Genomic DNA, 8,117 nt, shown 5'->3' with positions numbered 1-8,117 from the left:
GTATAGCGTATAAACCAGCAAGGAATTCCTTTCGCAAAAAAGTTTTGGTTGTCACAAGTAACAAACCCCTAATAAAATTGATAACTGAAGTATTTAAACCTCGGGTCGACTCTCAAGGTATTGCAGGGAGGTGTTCTTATTATTGGTTATGAGTCATGTAAATTTGGGATTTGGATTGAGAAATAAGAAGAGTGAATTGCAAAAGAAACAAACTAACAATTATAAAAGCTTTTGGCAAGGTATGAGAGTTGGATTTCCCAAGATTAATCGTAATAGGTTGTTGTTTCTACTTAGTTAACCCTTACCGAATAAGGGAAAGTCAAGTAGTTGAGCTAACTTCTATTCACGAGTCCTAATCCTCTCCCTTGGGAAGGACTAGTTTTAGTGGCTAGAGAGATAGCCAACAACTTCCAATTACAAGAACGTATCCTTCTCAGTTGTGATGAAAATTATTCATTGCTCCCACTTAGTTAACCCTCAACGAATGAAAGAAAGTCAAGTGGACTAATCAATTTGATTCCTCAAGTCTTAGTCAACTCCTAAGGAAAGACTAGTTTTAGAGGGATCCAAATCAATCAGCAACTTCCAATTATCAATCAACAAAGGAGTTTGATAACTCAAGTGTCACCAATTACTAAACCAAAGCCAAGAGGAGAAAATCTAACTTAAAACATTAATTAATAACAAATAATAGAAGAAGTAATAAATATGAAATACCTCAATTTGCATTAAATAGAAAATCATCAAATCTAACATGGATAGTTTATAGCCAGATGGAATAAGAAGAAGAACAACAAGAAGAACACATAAATTAAAGGAACATTAAACCTGGAATTGGAAAGACGTTGAAAGAAGAAATCCTAAATCCTAAATCCTAAACCTAGAGAGAGGAGAGAGCCTCTCTCTCTCTAGAAAACTACATCTAAATCCTAAAATTGTGTGTATGAGAAGTGATGAATGATTCTTCCACTCTGTAGCCTCTAATATGTATTTTTTGGGCCAAGAATTGGGTCAAAAATAGCCCAGAAATCGCTGGGGACGATTTCTGATACGTACAGGTCGCGGCTCTATCATGCGTACACGTGGATTGAACTTTTGTGAGGTCACGCGTATGTGTAATCCACGCGTGCGCGTCACCTAACAGCATGGCAACTATGACAAATTATATATTGTTGCAAAGTCCCGGATGTTAGCTTTCCAACGCAACTAGAACCGCCTCATTTGGATCTCTGTAGCTCAAGTTATAATCGATTGAGTGCGAAGAGGTCAGGGCTGACAGCATTAGCAATTCCTTCAACTTCTTGTATTCTTTCCACTTTTGCATGCTTTCTTTCCATCCTCTAAGCCATTCCTGCCCTATAAAACCTGAAAACACTTGACACACATATCACGGCATCGAATGGTAATAAGAGAGGATTAAGATTAGCAAAGTTTAGGCCAAAGAAGTATGTTTTCAATCATAGCACAAAATTAGGAAGCAAAAATGTAAAACCATGCATTTTTGTATGAACAAGTATATGAAAGTTTGATAAAATCCACTCAATTGAGCACAAGATAAGCCATAAAATAGTGATTTATCAACCTCCCCACACTTAAACATTAGCATGGCCTCATGCTAAACTCAAGAGAAGCTATAAAAGAGTGAAGAGGAATGGTAGAATGTATGAAATGCAACCTATTTATATGAATGCAGCTAAATGCAAAATGATTCTACCTACTTGGTGAAAAGTGAATAAATCTTCCAAGAACAAATATAAACTGGATTTCACTAATTCAAATCACAAAATGAAGTACAAGTAAACTTGCAAGAAGAAAGCTTATGAAAGCCGGGAACATAGAATCGAGCGTCGAACCCTTCACTGGAAGTGTATACACTCTGATCACTCTAGTGTCTAAGGGTCGGTTCTCTCAATTCTCTACTAATCTTGCTTTCTAAGACTTGCTCTTCTTCTACCAATCAACAAAATTTTAATGCACAAATACACATATCAAGAGGTATTTTAAGGTTTGTAATGGGGTTAGGGTCAATGTAGGATTGTATTTGGTCAAGTGGACTAAAATCTGAATCCTTGATTAACCTAAACTTACTACCTAACCTAAGACAATCCATGTAATTACAATGCAAAATCTAGCTGCCTATTAACTGTGTTTTCCACATATCACGCATCCCAAATGTAGCACAGTACATATGCATTGATATTATTACTTAACTTGGGGCATTTTGTCCCCTGTTTTATTATTTGCTCTTTTTTTTCTTTTCTTTTTCTTTTTTTTTTCTTTTTTTCTATTTTTCTTTTCTTTTGTATTTCTCAATGCATATGATTAAGGTATTTCATGTATAAACATGTCCTCAACATTCTTTTTCACATTTTTACAACACCCAATTCTCAAACCAAATATTGACAAACCCAATTTCCCCACACTTAAACCATGAACACTCTCACTAGTCTAAGCTAACCAAAGATTCAAATTAAGGACATTATTGTTTTCCGTTTAGAGTTAGTGATGTGCTAAAGTAGAGAACAAAAGGGGTGAAATAGGCTCAAAATTGATTTGTAAAGGATAATGAACGGGTAGGGCCATATGGATATGTAAGCTCAGTGAAACAAAGGCCTCAATCATATAAGTGTATGCATACATCAAATAATGGAAATATAGAATTAAGCAAGACAAAGATCACAATTATAGAGAGAACAACACACACCAAAAATAAAATATTGGTTGATAAGATGCAACCAATCAAATAGGCTCAAAATCTCACTGGTTTTGTGTGTTCGAGCTCTAAACCATGTTCCAAAAATAAAATTTCTTCAAACAAGTTTAATAAAAATTTTAATTCAAATTAGTGAAATGTTATAAAATAGTTTCTTGAAAAGAAAATATTACTTCAACCAAGTAGTGGTAAAATATGCACAAACTCTAACTATAATGCAATCAATCATGCAAATGCAATAATGAACTAACAAAGGGGATTAAACATTGGTATTGAGAAGAAAATAACTAACCCGCGGAAGTCGGTATCGACCTCCCCACACTTAAAGACTGCATCGTCCTCGGTGCATACAGAGATGTACAAGTGGACTGGTGGCTCCAACTGATGCGTTTTCTCCAAAGATTGTGCGGCAGACTTGTTTATTGCTCCAGTTAGAGACTTTTCCTTTTCCCTCTTGGTGGCCATCCTGAAAGAAGAGGAAAAGTATGGGAAAGAACCCACAAGCAAAGATATGAAAAGAAATAAAACGTATGTGGGCTAGTGCCAAATAATAAGGTTCTCAACTACATGGTAGCTACAACATGTAAGTGAGAAAATAGTAGAAGCACAGGGCACGTCAACTAAATAGCAAACAAGTCAAGGAGCACCTAAAATAATGCAAGAAATATGCAACAGTTGAGTAAGAAAATTTTAACACCAACGTGAAAACAACAAATATAGAAAAGAAAGGGAGAAGAAACAAGGAAGTTAAAATGCCATGAATGCAAGTATGCAAATGTAACAAATAGAAGAAAAGAAAGGGAGAAAGGATGAGAGGGGAGGAGAAGAAAGAAGAGAGAAGAAAGAAAAAAGAAGAAAGAAGAAAGAAGAAAGAAGAAAGAAGAAAGAAGAGAATTAGGATTTGGAAGGAGGGAATAATTGAAACTGGGCGGCACGCTGGTGTAGTGATGCGGCGCAAGCGACGCGCACGCATACCCTACGCAGACGCGTGGGTCGCACAAAGTGGAAGGTGATGCGAGAGTGTCGCGCACGCGTATGCGTGCCCCTTAGTTGTGCTAGTCGCACGCGAGCAGCACGGCGCACGCACAACTCTCTGTGCATTCTGTGTCGTGGGCAAAATGGCATACGACGCATGCGCGTCAGGCACGCACACGCGTGAGTGAGCAAAAATTGAAAATGACGCGCACGCGTCAGGGATGCGTACGCGTGCATGATTTTGTGCGTCTAGCACAATGCCAGCACCAGGCCATCACAACTTTCGGCCAATGCACCTTTTACGTCGATTTTTATGGCCACACGTGCGCGTGATGTGCCAAAATATCAAGTCATACGCACGCGTGAGGTACGCGTACGCGTGATGTTGCTTGTGCGATTGGCTCGCTTTCTGCACTGCTCCCACGCAACTTTCTGCCAGTTTTTTTTATATGCAGTATGCAAATGAGAATGCAGACTATATGCAAAACTAATAAGAAGAGTCACTAAAATAAAACTAATAAGAGAGAAACGAACGATCATACCATGGTGGGTTGTCTCCCACCTAGCACTTTTAGTTATTGTCCTTAAGTTGGACATTTGGTGAGCTCCTTGTCAGGGCGGCTTATGCTTGAACTCATCCAGGAATCTCCACCAATGCTTGCAATTCCAATAGCCTCCAGGATCCCAAACTAGGCGCATAAAGCCTTCAAGCAAGTTAAAGCAAGTGACAAGGCCCCAAGAGTGTTGATTGCTAGAATGAATTCTGGGGTCCCAAACTCTGCTTTTGCACCCGTCTTCGTGTTGATAAGCATTGTTCCAATCGGGTGGCAAGAGAATTGAATCCTCACTGAAACGTCCAAACAGCCTTCTAGACCCATTCATTCGAGCTCTGCACCAACCTTTGTATTCCAAGTTGGAACATATAACCATACTGAACCTTGCATGACAACTCTAACCACTAACCATCTTCCTCTTACTCTTAATACCACAAAGAGCTCTAAGTTGACCATCTATCTCAAGTAAACCATATTCAAGTGGAATGAGAAATCTAAGGGATATGAATTTTACCCACTTGAATGTTGTGAAGGATGATGGTGACTTAGGGGGAGGGGTCTCCAACAACTTTGGCAAGGTGATTTCAAGCTTCACTCCCGTGTGTTCTTTCTTGACAACTTCCACCTCTTTGCAAGCTTCTTCAATATCAACCTCTTCCTCTTGGTAGCTTTCTTCCAATTCAATCTCTTCTTCATTGCTTACCAAGGGCATGGGAGGTTGTGCTTCTTCTCCTTTAATCTCCATGTCAAGTCCAATGGGAGAAGATTCAATTATAGATAAGGATTCATCAATGATTGAATCTATATCTTGATCAACCTCTTCAAAGTCTTCAACCATGATATGCCTTGGAGGTTGTACACCCTCCTCAACATCAATTTCAAACGTCTTGGAAGGGGGCTCTATGACTTGAGTTTCCCATGGAGGTTCTGCATCTCCTAAGTCTTCAACCACTTCCTCTTCTTCAGCTATTACGGTTTCCTCCACTTGTTCCAATACAAAGGCGTGTTCCTCATTTTCCATTGGAGTTTCGAGTGTCTCCTTCATGCTACGCTCTTTTATTGATTCTCCACATGTAGCCATGGGAGCACTTTGAGTGTCAAAATGCCGAGAGGCTAAATCACCTACTGCTCGCTCCAATTGATGAACGGCTGCTTGAAATTGATCTAGTGTCTCCTTGAGACAATCCCTTGACTCTTGTTCCGCTTGGATATTATAAGTAGGGTCATAAGGCTCTTGGATTGATGGATATGGACATGGTGTATATAGAGGTGGTGGTTCTTGGGAGTAATTGGGTTGGAATTGGGGTGGCTCTATATACGGTTCACATGGCTCATAAGGTGGTTGGTATGGTGGATGATGGTTAGGGTCATATGAAGGTGAACGGTGAAAAGGGGCTTGTAAGTAGGGTGGTTTAGAGCTATGTTGAGGAGGGGGTTCATAGACGTGTTGTGGTGGGTATTGAGTGTCACGAAAAGGTCCACCATAACCATTATCTTAGTATGCATCATGGAATGGTTGTTGCTTGTAGTAAGTTGGTGGAGGTTGTTGTCAAGAGGGTTGATCAAATCCTTGTGACTCCTCCCATCTTTAATTTTTCCAACCATGATGCATGTTGTCATTATAATCTCCTCTTCCTGCAACATAATTATAACCACGCTCGTAGAAAAAAGGGTGAGAATTCATAGTAGAAAAGAAAAATAAAAATTAATAAAAATAGGCAACTAAGTCCTAAAACTAATAAAAACTAAGAACAGGTAAAAAGCAAATATTTACAATAACCAATAATAAGGCACACGTTTGCAATTCCCCGGCAACGGCGCCATTTTGACGAAACGAGATTTCCTGCGCGGTCTAGAAATTCACAAATTAGTTCTCGTTGAAAGTATAGCATATAAACCAACAAGGAATCCCTTTCGTGCAAAAGTTTTGATTGTCACAAGTAACAAACCCCTAATCAAATTGATAACCGAAGTATTTAAACCTCGGGTCGTCTCTCAAGAAATTGCAGGGAGGTGTTCTTATTATTGGTTATGAGTCATGTAAATTTGGGGTTAGGATTGAGAAATAAGAAGAGTGAATTGCAAAAGAAACAAACTAACAATTATAAAAGCTCTTGGCAAGGTATGAGAATTGGATTTTCCAAGATTAATAGTAATAGGTTGTTGTTTCTACTTAGTTAACCCTTACCGAATAAGGAAAAGTCAAGTAGTTGAGCTAACTTCTATTCACGAGTCCTAATCCTCTCCCTTGGGAAGGACTAGCGTTAGTGACTAGAGAGATAGCCAACAACTTCCAATTACAAGAACGTATCCTTCTCAATCGTGATGAGAACTGTTCATTTCTCCCACTTAGTTAACCCTCAACGAATGAAGGAAAGTCAAGTGGACTAATCAATTTGATTCCTCAAGTCCTAGTCAACTCCTAAGGAAAGACTAGATTTAGAGGGATCCAAATCAATCAGCAACTTTCAATTATCAATCAACAAAGGAGTTTGATAACTCAAGTGTCACCAATTACTCAACCAAAGCCAAGAGGAAAAAATCTAACTTAAAACATTAATTAAAAACAAATAATAGAAGAAGTAATAAATATGAAATACCTCAATTTGCATAAAATAGAAAATCATCAAATCTAACATGGATAGTTTATATCCAGATGGAATAAGAAGAAGAACAACAAGAAGAACACATAAATTAAAGGAACATTAAACCTGGAATTGGAAAGACATTGAAAGAAGAAATCATAAATCCTAAACCTAGAGAGAGGAGAGAGCCTCTCTCTCTAGAAAACTACATCTAAATCCTAAAATTGTGTGTATGAGAAGTATGAATAATTTCTCCACTCTGTAGCCTCTAATCTGTGTTTTCTGGGCCGAGAATTGGGTCAAAAATAGCCCAGAAATTACTGGGGGCAATTTCTGATACGTACAGGTCGCGGCTCTGTGACGCGTATACGTCGTCCACGTGTACGTGTGGATTGAACTTTTGCCGGGTCACGTGTACGCATGATCCACGCATGCGCGTCGCCTAACAGCATAGCAACTATAGCAAATTATATATTGTTGTGAAGCCCCAGATGTTAGCTTTCCAACGCAATTGGAACCGCCTCATTTGGACCTCTGTAGCTCAATTTATGATCAATTGAGTGCAAAGAGGCCAAGGCTAACAACATTAGCAATTCCTTCAACTTCTTGTATTCTTTCCACTTTTGTATGCTTTCTTTCTATCCTCTAAGCCATTTCTGCCCTATAAACCCTGAAAATACTTGACACACATATCACGGCATCGAATGGTAATAAGAGAGGATTAAGATTAGCAAAGTTTAGGCTAAAGAAGCATGTTTTCAATCATAGCACAAAATCAGGAAGGAAAAATGTAAAACCATGCATTTTGTATGAACAAGTGTATGAAAGATTGATAAAATCCACTCAATTGAGCACAAGATAAACCATAAAATAGTGGTTCATTAGGGAATCACTCCCCTTTTTAAGGTATTCTCATAAAAATGTTCTTCATGGAGCTTGGATCTGAATTTGTGCGTGTCATGAGAACTGGTGGTTGGCTCTTTTCCTTTTTTTTTTCTTTGAGGGTGTGGTAGTCTTGGGTGCCATTACAAAAAACAAAGAAAACAAAAAAAAAATAGACAGCAAAGCGACAACACCAAACTTAAAATTTTTGCTCGTCCCCGAGCAAATTAAAAAAATACAAAGGGAAAGAAGAAAAACAGAAATTGAAACAAAAAATAAAACAAAAGATAATAAAAATAATCAATTCTAAAAGTTTTAGTTTCTACTTTTTTTTAAATTAAAACAGAAAGGGGGGAGGAGAATAAGAGAATGGGGGAGTTAATAGAGGAGGGGAGAAGAAGGACGAGT

Source organism: Arachis ipaensis, chromosome B07 (genome assembly GCF_000816755.2).
Source record: "Arachis ipaensis cultivar K30076 chromosome B07, Araip1.1, whole genome shotgun sequence".
Classification (NCBI taxonomy): Eukaryota; Viridiplantae; Streptophyta; class Magnoliopsida; order Fabales; family Fabaceae; genus Arachis; species Arachis ipaensis.
Note: the sequence above shows the minus strand (reverse complement) of the source record.